This window comes from Argiope bruennichi, chromosome 7 (genome assembly GCF_947563725.1).
Source record: "Argiope bruennichi chromosome 7, qqArgBrue1.1, whole genome shotgun sequence".
NCBI lineage: Eukaryota > Metazoa > Arthropoda > Arachnida > Araneae > Araneidae > Argiope > Argiope bruennichi.
The window spans coordinates 10,942,982-10,963,754 of NC_079157.1; the positions used below are offsets into that span (position 1 = coordinate 10,942,982).

Below are 20,773 nucleotides of genomic sequence, written 5' to 3' on the forward strand. Positions count from 1 at the left end.
GAAAGCGCACATGTAGAATTATTAGTGTTATCCAATAAAAATATTAAAGAAATATAGCAAACTCCCCGGCGGGGAATCGAACCCCGGTCTCCCGCGTGACAGGCGGGGATACTGACCACTATACTACCGAGTACAGTTACGCTTACCGAAACCCGGGATCGAAATAGGCACCGTTAAATCTTCAGTCTAACGCTCTCCCAACTCAGCTATTTCGGCACGCTTAGGAGAAATCGGAAAGCAGCTTTACCAGAATGAAATTGGAAAGAATCAGCAAGATGTTATTTGTTCATAAAAGGACGAGAGAAGATACATCTAAGGAAGAATTGTGTTACTCAGCGAATGTGGTTTGTCGAGATTTCTAAAGTCAATCGAAAGCGCACATGTAGAATTATCAGTGTTATCTAATAAAAATAAAAAGATTAATGTTATATCGCATACTCCCCGGCAGGGAATCGAACCCCGGTCTCCCGCGTGACAGGCGGGGATACTGACCACAATACTACCAAAGACAGTTACGCTTGCCGAAACCCGGGATCGAAATAGGGACCGTTAGATCTTCAGTCTAACGCTCTCCCAACTGAGCTATTTCGGCACGCCTAGGAGAAATCGGAAAGCAGCTTTATGAGAATGAAATTGTAAAGAATCAGCAAGATGTTATTTGTTCATAAAAGGACGAGAGAAGATACATCTAAGGAAGAATTGTGTTACTCAGCGAATGTGGTTTGTCGAGATTTCTAAAGTCAATCGAAAGCGCACATGTAGAATTATTAGTGTTATCCAATAAAAATAAAAAGATTAAAGAAATATAGCAAACTCCCCGGCGGGGAATCGAACCCCGGTCTCCCGCGTGACAGTCGAGGATACTGACCACTATACTACCGAGGACAGTTACGCTTGCCGAAACCCGGGATCGAACCAGGGACCTTTAGATATTCAGTCTAACGCTCTCCCAACTGATTTATTTCGGCACGCCAAGGAGAAATCGGAAAGCAGCTTTACCAGAATGAAATTGGAAAGAATCAGCAAGATGTTATTTGTTCATAAAAGGACGAGAGAAGATACATCTAAGGAAGAATTGTGTTACTCAGCGAATGTGATTTGTCAAGATTTCTAAAGTAAATCGAAAGAGCACATGTAGAATTATTAGTTTTATCCAATAAAAATAAAAATAAAAAGATTAATGTTATATCGCAAACTCCCCGGCGGGGAATCGAACCCCGGTCTCCCGCGTGACAGGCGGGGATACTGACCACTATACTACCGAGGACAGTTACGCTTGCCGAAACCCGGGATCGAACCAGGGACCTTTAGATCTTCAGTCTAACGCTCTCCCAACTGAGCTATTTTGGCACGCCTAGGCGAAATCGGAAAGCAGCTTTACCAGAATGAAATTGGAAAGAATCAGCAAGATGTTATTTGTTCATAAAAGGACGAGAGAAGATACATCTAATAAAGAATTGTGTTACTCAGCGAATGTGGTTTGTCAAGATTTCTAAAGTCAATCGAAAGCGCACATGTAGAATTATTAGTGTTATCCAATAAAAATAAAAAGATTAAAGAAATATAGCAAACTCATCGGCGGGGAATCGAACCCCGGTCTCCCGCGTGACAGGCGGGGATACTGACCACTATACTACCGAGGACAGTTACGCTTGCCGAAACCCGGGATCGAACCAGGGACCTTTATATCTTCAGTCTAACGCTCTCCCAACTGAGCTATTTCGGCACGCCTAGGAGAAATCGGAAAGCAGCTTTACCAGAATGAAATTGGAAAGAATCAGCAAGATGTTATTTGTTCATAAAAGGACGAGAGAAGATACATCTAAGGAAGAATTGTGTTACTCAGCGAATGTGGTTTGTCGAGATTTCTAGAGTCAATCGAAAGCGCACATGTAGAATTATTAGTGTTATCCAATAAAAATATTAATGTTATATCTTAAACTTCCCGGCGGGGAATCGAACCCCGGTCTCCCGCGTGACAGGCGGGGATACTGACCACAATACTACCAAGGACAGTTACGCTTGCCGAAACCCGGGTTCGAACCAGGGACCTTTACATCTTCAGTCTAACTCTCTCCCAACTGAGCTATTTCGGCACTCCTAGGAGAAATCGGAAAGCAGCTTTACCAGAATGAAATTGGAAAGAATCAGCAAGATGTTATTTGTTCATAAAAGGACGAGAGAAGATACATCTAATAAAGAATTGTGTTACTCAGCGAATGTGGTTTGTCAAGATTTCTAAAGTCAATCGAAAGCGCACATGTAGAATTATTAGTGTTATCCAATAAAAATAAAAAGATTAAAGAAATATAGCAAACTCCCCGGCGGGGAATCGAACCCCGGTCTCCCGCGTGACAGGCGGGGATACTGACCACTATACTACCGAGGACAGTTACGCTTGCCGAAACCCGGGATCGAACCAGGGATCTAACCAGGGACCTTTAGATCTTCAGTCTAACGCTCTCCCAACTTAGCTATTTCGGTACGCCTAGGAGAAATCGGAAAGCAGCTTTACCAGAATGAAATTGGAAAGAATCAGGAAGATGTTATTTGTTCATAAAAGGACGAGAGAAGATACATCTAATAAAGAATTGTGTTACTCAGCGAATGTGGTTTGTCAAGATTTCTAAAGTCAATCGAAAGCGCACATGTAGAATTATTAGTGTTATCCAATAAAAATATTAAAGAAATATAGCTAACTCCCCGGCGGGGAATCGAACCCCGGTCTCCCGCGTGACAGGCGGGGATACTGACCACTATACTACCGAGGACAGTTACGCTTACCGAAACCCGGGATCGAAATAGGCACCGTTAAATCTTCAGTCTAACGCTCTCCCAACTCAGCTATTTCGGCACGACTAGGAGAAATCGGAAAGCAGCTTTACCAGAATGAAATTGGAAAGAATCAGCAAGATGTTATTTGTTCATAAAAGGACGAGAGAAGATACATCTAAGGAAGAATTGTGTGACTCAGCGAATGTGGTTTGTCGAGATTTCTAAAGTCAATCGAAAGCGCACATGTAGAATTATTAGTGTTATCTAATAAAAATAAAAAGAAATGTTATATCGCAAACTCCCCGGCGGGGAATCGAACCCCGGTCTCCCGCGTGACATGCGGGGATACTGACCACTATACTACCGAGGACAGTTACGCGTGCCGAAACCCGGGATCGAAATAGGGACCGTTAGATCTTCAGTCTAACGCTCTCCCAACTAAGCTATTTCGGCACGCCTAGGAGAAATCGGAAAGCAGCTTTATGAGAATGAAACTGGAAAGAATCAGCAAGATGTTATTTGTTCATAAAAGGACGAGAGAAGATACATCTAAGGAAGAATTGTGTTACTCAGCGAATGTGGTTTGTCAAGATTTCTAAAGTCAATCGAAAGCGCACATGTAGAATTATTAGTGTTATCCAATAAAAATAAAAAGATTAAAGAAATATAGCAAACTCCCCGGCGGGGAATCGAACCCCGGTCTCCCGCGTGACAGGCGGGGATACTGACCACTATACTACCGAGGACAGTTACGCTTGCCGAAACCCGGGATCGAACCAGGGATCTAACCAGGGACCTTTAGATCTTCAGTCTAACGCTCTCCCAACTTAGCTATTTCGGCACGCCTAGGAGAAATCGGAAAGCAGCTTTACCAGAATGAAATTGGAAAGAATCAGGAAGATGTTATTTGTTCATAAAAGGACGAGAGAAGATACATCTAATAAAGAATTGTGTTACTCAGCGAATGTGGTTTGTCAAGATTTCTAAAGTCAATCGAAAGCGCACATGTAGAATTATTAGTGTTATCCAATAAAAATATTAAAGAAATATAGCTAACTCCCCGGCGGGGAATCGAACCCCGGTCTCCCGCGTGACAGGCGGGGATACTGACCACTATACTACCGAGGACAGTTACGCTTACCGAAACCCGGGATCGAAATAGGCACCGTTAAATCTTCAGTCTAACGCTCTCCCAACTCAGCTATTTCGGCACGACTAGGAGAAATCGGAAAGCAGCTTTACCAGAATGAAATTGGAAAGAATCAGCAAGATGTTATTTGTTCATAAAAGGACGAGAGAAGATACATCTAAGGAAGAATTGTGTTACTCAGCGAATGTGGTTTGTCGAGATTTCTAAAGTCAATCGAAAGCGCACATGTAGAATTATTAGTGTTATCTAATAAAAATAAAAAGAAATGTTATATCGCAAACTCCCCGGCGGGGAATCGAACCCCGGTCTCCCGCGTGACATGCGGGGATACTGACCACTATACTACCGAGGACAGTTACGCGTGCCGAAACCCGGGATCGAAATAGGGACCGTTAGATCTTCAGTCTAACGCTCTCCCAACTAAGCTATTTCGGCACGCCTAGGAGAAATCGGAAAGCAGCTTTATGAGAATGAAACTGGAAAGAATCAGCAAGATGTTATTTGTTCATAAAAGGACGAGAGAAGATACATCTAAGGAAGAATTGTGTTACTCAACGAATGTGATTTGTCAAGATTTCTAAAGTAAATCGAAAGAGCACATGTAGAATTATTAGTGTTATCCAATAAAAATAAAAATAAAAAGATTAATGTTATATTGCAAACTCCCCGGCTAGGAATCGAACCCCGGTCTCCCGCGTGACAGGCGGGGATACTGACCACTATACTACCGAGGACAGTTACGCTTGAAGAAACCCGGGATCGAACCAGGGAACTTTAGATCTTCAGTCTAACGCTCTCCCAACTGAGCTATTTTGGCACGCCTAGGCGAAATCGGAAAGCAGCTTTACCAGAATGAAATTGGAAAGAATCAGCAAGATGTTATTTGTTCATAAAAGGACGAGAGAAGATACATCTAATAAAGAATTGTGTTACTCAGCGAATGTGGTTTGTCAAGATTTCTAAAGTCAATCGAAAGCGCACATGTAGAATTATTAGTGTTATCCAATAAAAATAAAAAGATTAAAGAAATATAGCAAACTCCCCAGCGGGGAATCGAACCCCGGTCTCCCGCGTGACAGGCGGGGATACTGACCACTATACTACCGAGGACAGTTAAGCTTGCCGAAACCCGGGATCGAACCAGGGACCTTTATATCTTCAGTCTAACGCTCTCCCAACTGAGCTATTTCGGCACGCCTAGGAGAAATCGGAAAGCAGCTTTACCAGAATGAAATTGGAAAGAATCAGCAAGATGTTATTTGTTCATAAAAGGACGAGAGAAGATACATCTAAGGAAGAATTGTGTTACTCAGCGAATGTGGTTTGTCGAGATTTATAAAGTCAATCGAAAGCGCACATGTAGAATTATTAGTGTTATCCAATAAAAATATTAATGTTATATCTTAAACTTCCCGGCGGGGAATCGAACCCCGGTCTCCCGCGTGACAGGCGGGGATTTTGACCACAATACTACCAAGAACAGTTACGCTTGCCGAAACCCGGGTTCGAACCAGGGACCTTTACATCTTCAGTCTAACGCTCTCCCAACTGAGCTATTTCGGCACGCCTAGGAGAAATCGGAAAGCAGCTTTACCAGAATGAAATTGGAAAGAATCAGCAAGATGTTATTTGTTCATAAAAGGACGAGAGAAGATACATTTAATAAAGAATTGTGTTACTCAGCGAATGTGGTTTGTCAAGATTTCTAAAGTCAATCGAAAGCGCACATGTAGAATTATTAGTGTTATCCAATAAAAATAAAAAGATTAAAGAAATATAGCAAACTCCCCGGCGGGGAATCGAACCCCGGTCTCCCGCGTGACAGGCGGGGATACTGACCACTATACTACCGAGGACAGTTACGCTTGCCGAAACCCGAGATCGAACCAGGGATCGAACCAGGGACCTTTAGATCTTCAGTCTAACGCTCTCCCAACTTAGCTATTTCGGCACGCCTAGGAGAAATCGGAAAGCAGCTTTACCAGAATGAAATTGGAAAGAATCAGCAAGATGTTATTTGTTCAAAAAAGGACGAGAGAAGATACATCTAAGGAAGAATTGTGTTACTCAGCGAATGTGGTTTGTCGAGATTTCTAAAGTCAATCGAAAGCGCACATGTAGAATTATTAGTGTTATCCAATAAAAATATTAATGTTATATCGCAAAATTCCCGGCGGGGAATCGAACCCCGGTCTCCCGCGTGACAGGTGGGGATACTGACCACTATACTACCGAGGACAGTTACGGTTGCCGAAACCCGGGATCGAACCAGGGACTTTTAGATCTTCAGTCTAACGCTCTCCCAACTGAGCTATTTCGGCACGCCTACGAGAAATCGGAAAGCAGCTTTACCAGAATGAAATTGGAAAGAATCAGCAAGATGTTATTTGTTCATAAAAGGACGAGAGAAGATACATCTAAGGAAGAATTGTGTTACTCAGCGAATGTGGTTTGTCGAGATTTATAAAGTCAATCGAAAGCGCACATGTAAAATTATTAGTGTTATCCAATAAAAATATTAATGTTATATCTTAAACTTCCCGGCGGGGAATCGAACCCCGGTCTCCCGCGTGACAGGCGGGGATACTGACCACAATACTACCAAGGACAGTTACGCTTGCCGAAACCCGGGTTCGAACCAGGGACCTTTACATCTTCAGTCTAACGCTCTCCCAACTGAGCTATTTCGGCACGCCTAGGAGAAATCGGAAAGCAGTTTTACCAGAATGAAATTGGAAAGAATCAGCAAGATGTTATTTGTTCATAAAAGGACGAGAGAAGATACATCTAAGGAAGAATTGTGTTACTCAGCGAATGTGATTTGTCAAGATTTCTAAAGTAAATCGAAAGAGCACATGTAGAATTATTAGTGTTATCCAATAAAAATAAAAATAAAAAGATTAATGTTATATCGCAAACTCCCCGGCGGTTAATCGAACCCCGGTCTCCCGCGTGACAGGCGGGGATACTGACCACAATACTACCAAGGACAGTTACGCTTGCCGAAACCCGGGTTCGAACCAGGGACCTTTACATCTTCAGTCTAACGCTCTCCCAACTGAGCTATTTCGGCACGCCTAGGAGAAATCGGAAAGCAGCTTTACCAGAATGAAATTGGAAAGAATCAGCAAGATGTTATTTGTTCATAAAAGGACGAGAGAAGATACATCTAATAAAGAATTGTGTTACTTAGCGAATGTGGTTTGTCAAGATTTCTAAAGTCAATCGAAAGCGCACATGTAGAATTATTAGTGTTATCCAATAAAAATAAAAAGATTAAAGAAATATAGCAAACTCCCCGGCGGGGAATCGAACCCCGGTCTCCCGCGTGACAGGCGGGGATACTGACCACTATACTACCGAGGACAGTTACGCTTGCCGAAATCCGGGATCGAACCAGGGACCTTTAGATCTACAGTCTAACGCTCTCCCAACTTAGCTATTTCGGCACGCCTAGGAGAAATCGGAAAGCAGCTTTACCAGAATGAAATTGGAAAGAATCAGCAAGATGTTATTTGTTCATAAAAGGACGAGAGAAGATACATCTAATAAAGAATTGTGTTACTCAGCGAATGTGGTTTGTCAAGATTTCTAAAGTCAATCGAAAGCGCACATGTAGAATTATTAGTGTTATCCAATAAAAATATTAAAGAAATATAGCAAACTCCCCGGCGGGGAATCGAACCCCGGTCTCCCGCGTGACAGGCGGGGATACTGACCACAATACTACCAAAGACAGTTACGCTTGCCGAAACCCGGGATCGAAATAGGGACCGTTAGATCTTCAGTCTAACGCTCTCCCAACTGAGCTATTTCGGCACGCCTAGGAGAAATCGGAAAGCAGCTTTATGAGAATGAAATTGTAAAGAATCAGCAAGATGTTATTTGTTCATAAAAGGACGAGAGAAGATACATCTAAGGAAGAATTGTGTTACTCAGCGAATGTGGTTTGTCGAGATTTCTAAAGTCAATCGAAAGCGCACATGTAGAATTATTAGTGTTATCCAATAAAAATAAAAAGATTAAAGAAATATAGCAAACTCCCCGGCGGGGAATCGAACCCCGGTCTCCCGCGTGACAGTCGAGGATACTGACCACTATACTACCGAGGACAGTTACGCTTGCCGAAACCCGGGATCGAACCAGGGACCTTTAGATATTCAGTCTAACGCTCTCCCAACTGATTTATTTCGGCACGCCAAGGAGAAATCGGAAAGCAGCTTTACCAGAATGAAATTGGAAAGAATCAGCAAGATGTTATTTGTTCATAAAAGGACGAGAGAAGATACATCTAAGGAAGAATTGTGTTACTCAGCGAATGTGATTTGTCAAGATTTCTAAAGTAAATCGAAAGAGCACATGTAGAATTATTAGTTTTATCCAATAAAAATAAAAATAAAAAGATTAATGTTATATCGCAAACTCCCCGGCGGGGAATCGAACCCCGGTCTCCCGCGTGACAGGCGGGGATACTGACCACTATACTACCGAGGACAGTTACGCTTGCCGAAACCCGGGATCGAACCAGGGACCTTTAGATCTTCAGTCTAACGCTCTCCCAACTGAGCTATTTTGGCACGCCTAGGCGAAATCGGAAAGCAGCTTTACCAGAATGAAATTGGAAAGAATCAGCAAGATGTTATTTGTTCATAAAAGGACGAGAGAAGATACATCTAATAAAGAATTGTGTTACTCAGCGAATGTGGTTTGTCAAGATTTCTAAAGTCAATCGAAAGCGCACATGTAGAATTATTAGTGTTATCCAATAAAAATAAAAAGATTAAAGAAATATAGCAAACTCATCGGCGGGGAATCGAACCCCGGTCTCCCGCGTGACAGGCGGGGATACTGACCACTATACTACCGAGGACAGTTACGCTTGCCGAAACCCGGGATCGAACCAGGGACCTTTATATCTTCAGTCTAACGCTCTCCCAACTGAGCTATTTCGGCACGCCTAGGAGAAATCGGAAAGCAGCTTTACCAGAATGAAATTGGAAAGAATCAGCAAGATGTTATTTGTTCATAAAAGGACGAGAGAAGATACATCTAAGGAAGAATTGTGTTACTCAGCGAATGTGGTTTGTCGAGATTTCTAAAGTCAATCGAAAGCGCACATGTAGAATTATTAGTGTTATCCAATAAAAATATTAATGTTATATCTTAAACTTCCCGGCGGGGAATCGAACCCCGGTCTCCCGCGTGACAGGCGGGGATACTGACCACAATACTACCAAGGACAGTTACGCTTGCCGAAACCCGGGTTCGAACCAGGGACCTTTACATCTTCAGTCTAACTCTCTCCCAACTGAGCTATTTCGGCACTCCTAGGAGAAATCGGAAAGCAGCTTTACCAGAATGAAATTGGAAAGAATCAGCAAGATGTTATTTGTTCATAAAAGGACGAGAGAAGATACATCTAATAAAGAATTGTGTTACTCAGCGAATGTGGTTTGTCAAGATTTCTAAAGTCAATCGAAAGCGCACATGTAGAATTATTAGTGTTATCCAATAAAAATAAAAAGATTAAAGAAATATAGCAAACTCCCCGGCGGGGAATCGAACCCCGGTCTCCCGCGTGACAGGCGGGGATACTGACCACTATACTACCGAGGACAGTTACGCTTGCCGAAACCCGGGATCGAACCAGGGATCTAACCAGGGACCTTTAGATCTTCAGTCTAACGCTCTCCCAACTTAGCTATTTCGGCACGCCTAGGAGAAATCGGAAAGCAGCTTTACCAGAATGAAATTGGAAAGAATCAGGAAGATGTTATTTGTTCATAAAAGGACGAGAGAAGATACATCTAATAAAGAATTGTGTTACTCAGCGAATGTGGTTTGTCAAGATTTCTAAAGTCAATCGAAAGCGCACATGTAGAATTATTAGTGTTATCCAATAAAAATATTAAAGAAATATAGCTAACTCCCCGGCGGGGAATCGAACCCCGGTCTCCCGCGTGACAGGCGGGGATACTGACCACTATACTACCGAGGACAGTTACGCTTACCGAAACCCGGGATCGAAATAGGCACCGTTAAAACTTCAGTCTAACGCTCTCCCAACTCAGCTATTTCGGCACGACTAGGAGAAATCGGAAAGCAGCTTTACCAGAATGAAATTGGAAAGAATCAGCAAGATGTTATTTGTTCATAAAAGGACGAGAGAAGATACATCTAAGGAAGAATTGTGTGACTCAGCGAATGTGGTTTGTCGAGATTTCTAAAGTCAATCGAAAGCGCACATGTAGAATTATTAGTGTTATCTAATAAAAATAAAAAGAAATGTTATATCGCAAACTCCCCGGCGGGGAATCGAACCCCGGTCTCCCGCGTGACATGCGGGGATACTGACCACTATACTACCGAGGACAGTTACGCGTGCCGAAACCCGGGATCGAAATAGGGACCGTTAGATCTTCAGTCTAACGCTCTCCCAACTAAGCTATTTCGGCACGCCTAGGAGAAATCGGAAAGCAGCTTTATGAGAATGAAACTGGAAAGAATCAGCAAGATGTTATTTGTTCATAAAAGGACGAGAGAAGATACATCTAAGGAAGAATTGTGTTACTCAGCGAATGTGGTTTGTCAAGATTTCTAAAGTCAATCGAAAGCGCACATGTAGAATTATTAGTGTTATCCAATAAAAATAAAAAGATTAAAGAAATATAGCAAACTCCCCGGCGGGGAATCGAACCCCGGTCTCCCGCGTGACAGGCGGGGATACTGACCACTATACTACCGAGGACAGTTACGCTTGCCGAAACCCGGGATCGAACCAGGGATCTAACCAGGGACCTTTAGATCTTCAGTCTAACGCTCTCCCAACTTAGCTATTTCGGCACGCCTAGGAGAAATCGGAAAGCAGCTTTACCAGAATGAAATTGGAAAGAATCAGGAAGATGTTATTTGTTCATAAAAGGACGAGAGAAGATACATCTAATAAAGAATTGTGTTACTCAGCGAATGTGGTTTGTCAAGATTTCTAAAGTCAATCGAAAGCGCACATGTAGAATTATTAGTGTTATCCAATAAAAATATTAAAGAAATATCGCAAACTCCCCGTCGGGGAATCGATCCCCGGTCTCCCGTGTGACAGGCGGGGATACTGACCACTATACTACCTAGGACAGTTACGCTTGCCGAAACCCGGGATCGAACCAGGGACATTTACATCTTCAGTCTAACGCTCTCCCAACTGAGCTATTTCGGCACCCCTAGGAGAAATCGGAAAGCAGCTTTACCAGAATGAAATTGGAAAGAATCAGCAAGATGTTATTTGTTCATAAAAGGACGAGAAAAGATACATCTAATAAAGAATTGTGTTACTCAGCGAATGTGGTTTGTCAAGATTTCTAAAGTCAATCGAAAGCGCACATGTAGAATTATTAGTGTTATCCAATAAAAATATTAAAGAAATATCGCAAACTCCCCGTCGGGAAATCGAACCCCGGTCTCCCGCGTGACAGGCGGGGATACTGACCACTATACTACCGAGGACAGTAACGCTTGCCAACACCCGGGATCGAACCAGGGACCTTTAGATCTTCAGTCTAACGCTCTCCCAACTGAGTTATTTCGGCACGCCTAGGAGAAATCGGAAAGCAGCTTTACCAGAATGAAATTGGAAAGAATCAGCAAGATGTTATTTGTTCATAAAAGGACGAGAGAAGATACATCTAAGGAAGAATTGTGTTACTCAGCGAATGTGGTTTGTCAAGATTTCTAAAGTCAATCGAAAGCGCACAGGTAGAATTATTAGTGTTATCCAATAAAAATAAAAAGATTATTGATATATCGCAAACTCCCCGGCGGGGAATCGAACCCCGGTCTCCCGCGTGACAGGCGGGGATACTGACCACTATAATACCGAGGACAGTTACGCTTGCCGAAACCCGGGATCGAACCAGGGACCTTTAGATCTTCAGTCTAACGCTCTCCCAACTGAGCTATTTCGGCACGCCTAGGAGAAATCGGAAAGCAGCTTTACCAGAATGAAATTGGAAAGAATCAGCAAGATGTTATTTGTTCATAAAAGGACGAGAGAAGATACATCTAATAAAGTATTGTGTTACTCAGCGAATGTGGTTTGTCAAGATTTCTAAAGTCAATCGAAAGCGCACATGTAGAATTATTAGTGTTATCCAATAAAAATAAAAAGATTATTGATATATCACAAACTCGCCGGCGGGGAATCGAACCCCGGTCTCCCGCGTGACAGGCGGGGATACTGACCACTATACTACCGAGGACAGTTACGCTTGCCAACACCCAGGATCGAACCAGGGACCTCTAGATCTTCAGTCTAACGCTCTCCCAACTGAGCTATTTCGGCACGCCTAGGAGAAATCGGAAAGCAGCTTTACCAGAATGAAATTGGAAAGAATCAGCAAGATGTTATTTGTTCATAAAAGGGCGAGAGAAGATACATCTAATAAAGAATTGTGTTACTCAGCGAATGTGGTTTGTCAAGATTTCTAAAGTCAATCGAAAGCGCACATGTAGAATTATTAGTGTTATCCAATAAAAATATTAAAGAAATATCGCAAACTCCCCGTCGGGGAATCGATCCCCGGTCTCCCGCGTGACAGGCGGGGATACTGACCACTATACTACCTAGGACAGTTACGCTTGCCGAAACCCGGGATCGAACCAGGGACCTTTACATCTTCAGTCTAACGCTCTCCCAACTGAGCTATTTCGGCACCCCTAGGAGAAATCGGAAAGCAGCTTTACCAGAATGAAATTGGAAAGAATCAGCAAGATGTTATTTGTTCATAAAAGGACGAGAGAAGATACATCTAATAAAGAATTGTGTTACTCAGCGAATGTGGTTTGTCAAGATTTCTAAAGTCAATTGAAAGCGCACATGTAGAATTATTAGTGTTATCCAATAAAAATATTAAAGAAATATCGCAAACTCCCCGTCGGGGAATCGAACCCCGGTCTCCCGCGTGACAGGCGGGGATACTGACCACTATACTACCGAGGACAGTAACGCTTGCCAACACCCGGGATCGAACCAGGGACCTTTAGATCTTCAGTCTAACGCTCTCCCAACTGAGCTATTTCGGCACGCTTAGGAGAAATCGGAAAGCAGCTTTACCAGAATGAAATTGGAAAGAATCAGCAAGATGTTATTTGTTCATAAAAGGACGAGACAAGATACATCTAAGGAAGAATTGTGTTGCTCAGCGAATGTGGTTTGTCAAGATTTCTAAAGTCAATCGAAAGCGCACATGTAGAATTATTAGTGTTATCCAATAAAAATAAAAAGATTATTGATATATCAAAAACTCCCCGGCGGGGAATCGAACTCCGGTCTCCCGCGTGACAGGCGGGGATACTGACCACTATACTACCGAGGACAGTTACGCTTGCCGAAACCCGGTATCGAACCAGGGACCTTTAGATCTTCAGTCTAACGCTCGCCAAACTGAACTATTTCGGCACGCCTAGGAGAAATCGGAAAGCAGCTTTACTAGAATGAAATTGGAAAAAATCAGCAAGATTTTATTTGTTCATAAAAGGACGAGAGAAGATACATCTAAGGAAGAATTGTGTTACTCAGCGAATGTGGTTTGTCAAGATTTCTAAAGTCAATCGAAAGCGCACATGTAGAATTATTAGAGTTATCCAATAAAAATATTAAAGAAATATTGCAAACTCCCCGGCGGGGAATCGAACCCCGGTCTCCCGCGTGACAGGCGGGGATACTGTTCACTATACTACCGAGGACAGTTAAGCTTGCCGAAACCCGGGATCGAACCAGGGACATTTACATCTTCAGTCTAACGCTCTCCCAACTGAGCTATTTCGGCACTCCTAGGAGAAATCGGAAAGCAGCTTTACCAGAATGAAATTGGAAAGAATCAGCAAGATGTTATTTGTTCATAAAAGGACGAGAGAAGATACATCTAATAAAGAATTGTGTTACTCAGCGAATGTGGTTTGTCAAGATTTCTAAAGTCAATCGAAAGCGCACATGTAGAATTATTAGTGTTATCCAATAAAAATAAAAAGATTAAAGAAATATAGCAAACTCGACGGCGGGGAATCGAACCCCGGTCTCCCGCGTGACAGGCGGGGATACTGACCACTATACTACCGAGGACAGTTACGCTTGCCAACACCCAGGATCGAACCAGGGACCTCTAGATCGTCAGTCTAACGCTCTCCCAACTGAGCTATTTCGGCACGCCTAGGAGAAATCGGAAAGCAGCTTTACCAGAATGAAATTGGAAAGAATCAGCAAGATGTTATTTGTTCATAAAAGGGCGAGAGAAGATACATCTAATAAAGAATTGTGTTACTCAGCGAATGTGGTTTGTCAAGATTTCTAAAGTCAATCGAAAGCGCACAGGTAGAATTATTAGTGTTATCCAATAAAAATATTAAAGAAGTATCGCAAATTCCCCGGTGGGGAATCGAACCCCGGTCTCCCGCGTGACAGGCGGGGATACTGACCACTATACTTCCGAGGACAGTTACGCTTGCCGAAACCCGGTATCGAACCAGGGACCTTTAGATCTTCAGTCTAACGCTCGCCCAACTGAACTATTTCGGCACGCCTAGGAGAAATCGGAAAGCAGCTTTACCAGAATGAAATTGGAAAAAATCAGCAAGATTTTATTTGTTCATAAAAGGACGAGAGAAGATACATCTAAGGAAGAATTGTGTTACTCAGCGAATGTGGTTTGTCAAGATTTCTAAAGTCAATCGAAAGCGCACATGTAGAATTATTAGTGTTATCCAATAAAAATATTAAAGAAATATCGCAAACTCCCCGGCGGGGAATCGAACCCCGGTCTCCCGCGTGACAGGCGGGGATACTGGCCACTATACTACCGAGGACAGTTAAGCTTGCCAAAACCCGGGATCGAACCAGGGACCTTTACATCTTCAGTCTAACGCTCTCCCAACTGAGCTATTTCGGCACGCCTAGGAGAAATCAGAAAGCAGCTTTACCAGAATGAAATTGGAAAGAATCAGCAAGATGTTATTTGTTCATAAAAGGACGAGAGAAGATACATCTAATAAAGAATTGTGTTACTCAGCGAATGTGGTTTGTCAAGATTTCTAAAGTCAATCGAAAGCGCACATGTAGAATTATTAGTGTTATCCAATAAAAATAAAAAGATTATAGATATATCACAAACTCCCCGGCGGGGAATCGAACCCCGGTCTCCCGCGTGACAGGCGGGGATACTGACCACTATACTACCGAGGACAGTTACGCTTGCCAACACCCAGGATCGAACCAGGGACCTCTAGATCTTTAGTCTAACGCTCTCCCAACTGAGCTATTTCGGCACGCCTAGGAGAAATCGGAAAGCAGCTTTACCAGAATGAAATTGGAAAGAATCAGCAAGATGTTATTTGTTCATAAAAGGGCGAAAGAAGATACATCTAATAAAGAATTGTGTTACTCAGCGAATGTGGTTTGTCAAGATTTCTAAAGTCAATCGAAAGCGCACAGGTAGAATTATTAGTGTTATCCAATAAAAATAAAAAGAATATTAATATATCGCAAACTCCCCGGCGGGGAATCGAACCCCGGTCTCCCGCGTGACAGGCGGGGATACTGACCACTATACTACCGAGGACAGTTACGCTTGCCGAAACCCGGGATCGAACCAGGGACCTTTAGATCTTCAGTCTAACGCTCTCCCAACTGAGCTATTTCGGCACGCCAAGGAGAAATCGGAAAGCAGCTTTACCAGAATGAAATTGGAAAGAATCAGCAAGATGTTATTTGTTCATAAAAGGACGAGAGAAGATACATCTAATAAAGAATTGTGTTACTCAGCGAATGTGGTTTGTCAAGATTTCTAAAGTCAATCGAAAGCGCACATGTAGAATTATTAGTGTTATCCAATAAAAATATTAAAGAAATATCGCAAACTCCCCGTCGGGGAATCGATCCCCGGTCTCCCGTGTGACAGGCGGGGATACTGACCACTATACTACCTAGGACAGTTACGCTTGCCGAAACCCGGGATCGAACCAGGGACATTTACATCTTCAGTCTAACGCTCTCCCAACTGAGCTATTTCGGCACCCCTAGGAGAAATCGGAAAGCAGCTTTACCAGAATGAAATTGGAAAGAATCAGCAAGATGTTATTTGTTCATAAAAGGACGAGAAAAGATACATCTAATAAAGAATTGTGTTACTCAGCGAATGTGGTTTGTCAAGATTTCTAAAGTCAATCGAAAGCGCACATGTAGAATTATTAGTGTTATCCAATAAAAATATTAAAGAAATATCGCAAACTCCCCGTCGGGGAATCGAACCCCGGTCTCCCGCGTGACAGGCGGGGATACTGACCACTATACTACCGAGGACAGTAACGCTTGCCAACACCCGGGATCGAACCAGGGACCTTTAGATCTTCAGTCTAACGCTCTCCCAACTGAGTTATTTCGGCACGCCTAGGAGAAATCGGAAAGCAGCTTTACCAGAATGAAATTGGAAAGAATCAGCAAGATGTTATTTGTTCATAAAAGGACGAGAGAAGATACATCTAAGGAAGAATTGTGTTACTCAGCGAATGTGGTTTGTCAAGATTTCTAAAGTCAATCGAAAGCGCACAGGTAGAATTATTAGTGTTATCCAATAAAAATAAAAAGATTATTGATATATCGCAAACTCCCCGGCGGGGAATCGAACCCCGGTCTCCCGCGTGACAGGCGGGGATACTGACCATTATACTACCGAGGACAGTTACGCTTGCCGAAACCCGGGATCGAACCAGGGACCTTTAGATCTTCAGTCTAACGCTCTCCCAACTGAGCTATTTCGGCACGCCTAGGAGAAATCGGAAAGCAGCTTTACCAGAATGAAATTGGAAAGAATCAGCAAGATGTTATTTGTTCATAAAAGGACGAGAGAAGATACATCTAATAAAGAATTGTGTTACTCAGCGAATGTGGTTTGTCAAGATTTCTAAAGTCAATCGAAAGCGCACATGTAGAATTATTAGTGTTATCCAATAAAAATAAAAAGATTATTGATATATCACAAACTCCCCGTCGGGGAATCGAACCCCGGTCTCCCGCGTGACAGGCGGGGATACTGACCACTATACTACCGAGGACAGTTACGCTTGCCAACACCCAGGATCGAACCAGGGACCTCTAGATCTTCAGTCTAACGCTCTCCCAACTGAGCTATTTCGGCACGCCTAGGAGAAATCGGAAAGCAGCTTTACCAGAATGAAATTGGAAAGAATCAGCAAGATGTTATTTGTTCATAAAAGGGCGAGAGAAGATACATCTAATAAAGAATTGTGTTACTCAGCGAATGTGGTTTGTCAAGATTTCTAAAGTCAATCGAAAGCGCACAGATAGAATTATTAGTGTTATCCAATAAAAATAAAAAGATTATTGATATATCGCAAACTCCCCGGCGGGGAATCGAACCCCGGTCTCCCGCGTGACAGGCGGGGATACTGACCACTATTCTACCGAGGACAGTTACGCTTGCCGAAACCCGGGATCGAACCAGGGACCTTTAGATCTTCAGTCTAACGCTCTCCCAACTGAGCTATTTCGGCACGCCTAGGAGAAATCGGAAAGCAGCTTTACCATAATGAAATTGGAAAGAATCAGCAAGATGTTATTTGTTCATAAAAGGACGAGAGAAGATACATCTAATAAAGAATTGTGTTACTCAGCGAATGTGGTTTGTCAAGATTTCTAAAGTCAATCGAAAGCGCACATGTAGAATTATTAGTGTTATCCAATAAAAATATTAAAGAAATATCGCAAACTCCCCGTCGGGGAATCGATCCCCGGTCTCCCGCGTGACAGGCGGGGATACTGACCACTATACTACCTAGGACAGTTACGCTTGCCGAAACCCGGGATCGAACCAGGGACCTTTACATCTTCAGTCTAACGCTCTCCCAACTGAGCTATTTCGGCACCCCTAGGAGAAATCGGAAAGCAGCTTTACCAGAATGAAATTGGAAAGAATCAGCAAGATGTTATTTGTTCATAAAAGGACGAGAGAAGATACATCTAATAAAGAATTGTGTTACTCAGCGAATGTGGTTTGTCAAGATTTCTAAAGTCAATTGAAAGCGCACATGTAGAATTATTAGTGTTATCCAATAAAAATATTAAAGAAATATCGCAAACTCCCCGTCGGGGAATCGAACCCCGGTCTCCCGCGTGACAGGCGGGGATACTGACCACTATACTACCGAGGACAGTAACGCTTGCCAACACCCGGGATCGAACCAGGGACCTTTAGATCTTCAGTCTAACGCTCTCCCAACTGAGCTATTTCGGCACGCCTAGGAGAAATCGGAAAGCAGCTTTACCAGAATGAAATTGGAAAGAATCAGCAAGATGTTATTTGTTCATAAAAGGACGAGAGAAGATACATCTAAGGAAGAATTGTGTTACTCAGCGAATGTGGTTTGTCAAGATTTCTAAAGTCAATCGAAAGCGCACATGTAGAATTATTAGTGTTATCCAATAAAAATAAAAAGATTATTGATATATCACAAACTCCCCGGCGGGGAATCGAACTCCGGTCTCCCGCGTGACAGGCGGGGATACTGACCACTATACTACCGAGGACAGTTACGCTTGCCGAAACCCGGTATCGAACCAGGGACCTTTAGATCTTCAGTCTAACGCTCGCCAAACTGAACTATTTCGGCACGCCTAGGAGAAATCGGAAAGCAGCTTTACCAGAATGAAATTGGAAAAAATCAGCAAGATTTTATTTGTTCATAAAAGGACGAGAGAAGATACATCTAAGGAAGAATTGTGTTACTCAGCGAATGTGGTTTGTCAAGATTTCTAAAGTCAATCGAAAGCGCACATGTAGAATTATTAGAGTTATCCAATAAAAATATTAAAGAAATATTGCAAATTCCCCGGCGGGGAATCGAACTCCGGTCTCCCGCGTGACAGGCGGGGATACTGACCACTATACTACCGAGGACAGTTACGCTTGCCGAAACCCGGTATCGAACCAGGGACCTTTAGATCTTCAGTCTAACGCTCGCCAAACTGAACTATTTCGGCACGCCTAGGAGAAATCGGAAAGCAGCTTTACCAGAATGAAATTGGAAAAAATCAGCAAGATTTTATTTGTTCATAAAAGGACGAGAGAAGATACATCTAAGGAAGAATTGTGTTACTCAGCGAATGTGGTTTGTCAAGATTTCTAAAGTCAATCGAAAGCGCACATGTAGAATTATTAGAGTTATCCAATAAAAATATTAAAGAAATATTGCAAACTCCCCGGCGGGGAATCGAACCCCGGTCTCCCGCGTGACAGGCGGGGATACTGTTCACTATACTACCGAGGACAGTTAAGCTTGCCGAAACCCGGGATCGAACCAGGGACCTTTACATCTTCAGTCTAACGCTCTCCCAACTGAGCTATTTCGGCACTCCTAGGAGAAATCGGAAAGCAGCTTTACCAGAATGAAATTGGAAAGAATCAGCAAGATGTTATTTGTTCATAAAAGGACGAGAGAAGATACATCTAATAAAGAATTGTGTTACTCAGCGAATGTGGTTTGTCAAGATTTCTAAAGTCAATCGAAAGCGCACATGTTGAATTATTAGTGTTATCCAATAAAAATAAAAAGATTAAAGAAATATAGCAAACTCGACGGCGGGGAATCGAACCCCGGTCTCCCGCGTAACAGGCGGGGATACTGACCACTATACTACCGAGGACAGTTACGCTTGCCAACACCCAGGATCGAACCAGGGACCTCTAGATCTTCAGTCTAACGCTCTCCCAACTGAGCTATTTCGGCACGCCTAGGAGAAATCGGAAAGCAGCTTTACCAGAATGAAATTGGAAAGAATCAGCAAGATGTTATTTGTTCATAAAAGGGCGAGAGAAGATACATCTAATAAAGAATTGTGTTACTCAGCGAATGTGGTTTGTCAAGATTTCTAAAGTCAATCGAAAGCGCACAGGTAGAATTATTAGTGTTATCCAATAAAAATAAAAAGATTATTGATATATCGCAAACTCCCCGGCTAGGAATCGAACCCCGGTCTCCCGCGTGACAGGCGGGGATACTGACCACTATACTACCGAGGACAGTTACGCTTGCCGAAACCCGGGATCGAAACAGGGACCTTTAGATCTTCAGTCTAACGCTCTCCCTACTGAGCTATTTCGGCACGCCTAGGAGAAATCGGAAAGCAGCTTTACCAGAATGAAATTGGAAAGAATCAGCAAGATGTTATTTGTTCATAAAAGGACGAGAGAAGATACATCTAATAAAGAATTGTGTTACTCAGCGAATGTGGTTTGTCAAGATTTCTAAAGTCAATCGAAAGCGCACATGTAGAATTATTAGTGTTATCCAATAAAAATATTAAAGAAATATCGCAAACTCCCCGTCGGGGAATCGAACCCCGGTCTCCCGCGTGACAGGCGGGGATACTGACCACTATACTACCTAGGACAGTTACGCTTGCCGAAACCCGGGATCGAACCAGGGACCTTTACATCTTCAGTCTAACGCTCTCCCAACTGAGCTATTTCGGCACCCCTAGGAGAAATCGGAAAGCAGCTTTACCAGAATGAAATTGGAAAGAATCAGCAAGATGTTATTTGTTCATAAAAGGTCGAGAGAAGATACATCTAATAAAGAATTGTGTTACTCAGCGAATGTGGTTTGTCAAGATTTCTAAAGTCAATCGAAAGCGCACATGTAGAATTATTAGTGTTATCCAATAAAAATAAAAAGGTTATTGATATATCACAAACTCCCCGTCGGGGAATCGAACCCCGGTCTCCCGCGTGACAGGCGGGGATACTGACCACTATACTACCGAGGACAGTTACGCTTGCCAACACA

The 20,773-nt window shown here is 42.9% G+C and overlaps 22 non-coding genes across 22 annotated transcripts; all 22 read right to left on the bottom strand.

Annotated features, from left to right (window-relative positions):
- Positions 1-1,195: 1,195 nt before the first annotated feature.
- Positions 1,196-1,267, bottom strand: Trnad-guc (transfer RNA aspartic acid (anticodon GUC)). The gene has a single exon. It is a non-coding gene; the product is annotated as a tRNA-Asp (tRNA).
- A 10-nt stretch (positions 1,268-1,277) lies between these two features.
- Positions 1,278-1,350, bottom strand: Trnaf-gaa (transfer RNA phenylalanine (anticodon GAA)). The gene has a single exon. It is a non-coding gene; the product is annotated as a tRNA-Phe (tRNA).
- Positions 1,351-2,317: 967 nt separating this feature from the next.
- On the bottom strand, positions 2,318-2,389 carry Trnad-guc (transfer RNA aspartic acid (anticodon GUC)). Its single transcript has one exon. It is a non-coding gene; the product is annotated as a tRNA-Asp (tRNA).
- Positions 2,390-2,699: 310 nt separating this feature from the next.
- Positions 2,700-2,771, bottom strand: Trnad-guc (transfer RNA aspartic acid (anticodon GUC)). Its single transcript has one exon. It is a non-coding gene; the product is annotated as a tRNA-Asp (tRNA).
- Positions 2,772-3,449: 678 nt separating this feature from the next.
- Positions 3,450-3,521, bottom strand: Trnad-guc (transfer RNA aspartic acid (anticodon GUC)). Its single transcript has one exon. It is a non-coding gene; the product is annotated as a tRNA-Asp (tRNA).
- Positions 3,522-3,831: 310 nt separating this feature from the next.
- Positions 3,832-3,903, bottom strand: Trnad-guc (transfer RNA aspartic acid (anticodon GUC)). The gene has a single exon. It is a non-coding gene; the product is annotated as a tRNA-Asp (tRNA).
- A 1,806-nt stretch (positions 3,904-5,709) lies between these two features.
- On the bottom strand, positions 5,710-5,781 carry Trnad-guc (transfer RNA aspartic acid (anticodon GUC)). Its single transcript has one exon. It is a non-coding gene; the product is annotated as a tRNA-Asp (tRNA).
- Positions 5,782-7,219: 1,438 nt separating this feature from the next.
- Trnad-guc (transfer RNA aspartic acid (anticodon GUC)) lies at positions 7,220-7,291 on the bottom strand. The gene has a single exon. It is a non-coding gene; the product is annotated as a tRNA-Asp (tRNA).
- Positions 7,292-7,301: 10 nt separating this feature from the next.
- Positions 7,302-7,374, bottom strand: Trnay-gua (transfer RNA tyrosine (anticodon GUA)). The gene has a single exon. It is a non-coding gene; the product is annotated as a tRNA-Tyr (tRNA).
- Positions 7,375-8,347: 973 nt separating this feature from the next.
- Trnad-guc (transfer RNA aspartic acid (anticodon GUC)) lies at positions 8,348-8,419 on the bottom strand. Its single transcript has one exon. It is a non-coding gene; the product is annotated as a tRNA-Asp (tRNA).
- A 10-nt stretch (positions 8,420-8,429) lies between these two features.
- Trnaf-gaa (transfer RNA phenylalanine (anticodon GAA)) lies at positions 8,430-8,502 on the bottom strand. Its single transcript has one exon. It is a non-coding gene; the product is annotated as a tRNA-Phe (tRNA).
- Positions 8,503-9,469: 967 nt separating this feature from the next.
- Positions 9,470-9,541, bottom strand: Trnad-guc (transfer RNA aspartic acid (anticodon GUC)). The gene has a single exon. It is a non-coding gene; the product is annotated as a tRNA-Asp (tRNA).
- A 310-nt stretch (positions 9,542-9,851) lies between these two features.
- On the bottom strand, positions 9,852-9,923 carry Trnad-guc (transfer RNA aspartic acid (anticodon GUC)). The gene has a single exon. It is a non-coding gene; the product is annotated as a tRNA-Asp (tRNA).
- Positions 9,924-10,601: 678 nt separating this feature from the next.
- Trnad-guc (transfer RNA aspartic acid (anticodon GUC)) lies at positions 10,602-10,673 on the bottom strand. Its single transcript has one exon. It is a non-coding gene; the product is annotated as a tRNA-Asp (tRNA).
- Positions 10,674-11,811: 1,138 nt separating this feature from the next.
- Trnaf-gaa (transfer RNA phenylalanine (anticodon GAA)) lies at positions 11,812-11,884 on the bottom strand. Its single transcript has one exon. It is a non-coding gene; the product is annotated as a tRNA-Phe (tRNA).
- Positions 11,885-14,049: 2,165 nt separating this feature from the next.
- On the bottom strand, positions 14,050-14,122 carry Trnav-gac (transfer RNA valine (anticodon GAC)). The gene has a single exon. It is a non-coding gene; the product is annotated as a tRNA-Val (tRNA).
- A 961-nt stretch (positions 14,123-15,083) lies between these two features.
- On the bottom strand, positions 15,084-15,155 carry Trnad-guc (transfer RNA aspartic acid (anticodon GUC)). Its single transcript has one exon. It is a non-coding gene; the product is annotated as a tRNA-Asp (tRNA).
- Positions 15,156-15,165: 10 nt separating this feature from the next.
- On the bottom strand, positions 15,166-15,238 carry Trnaf-aaa (transfer RNA phenylalanine (anticodon AAA)). Its single transcript has one exon. It is a non-coding gene; the product is annotated as a tRNA-Phe (tRNA).
- A 221-nt stretch (positions 15,239-15,459) lies between these two features.
- Trnad-guc (transfer RNA aspartic acid (anticodon GUC)) lies at positions 15,460-15,531 on the bottom strand. The gene has a single exon. It is a non-coding gene; the product is annotated as a tRNA-Asp (tRNA).
- A 10-nt stretch (positions 15,532-15,541) lies between these two features.
- Positions 15,542-15,614, bottom strand: Trnaf-gaa (transfer RNA phenylalanine (anticodon GAA)). Its single transcript has one exon. It is a non-coding gene; the product is annotated as a tRNA-Phe (tRNA).
- Positions 15,615-16,657: 1,043 nt separating this feature from the next.
- Trnaf-gaa (transfer RNA phenylalanine (anticodon GAA)) lies at positions 16,658-16,730 on the bottom strand. Its single transcript has one exon. It is a non-coding gene; the product is annotated as a tRNA-Phe (tRNA).
- A 679-nt stretch (positions 16,731-17,409) lies between these two features.
- On the bottom strand, positions 17,410-17,482 carry Trnaf-gaa (transfer RNA phenylalanine (anticodon GAA)). Its single transcript has one exon. It is a non-coding gene; the product is annotated as a tRNA-Phe (tRNA).
- Between the last annotated feature and the right edge of the window lie 3,291 nt (positions 17,483-20,773).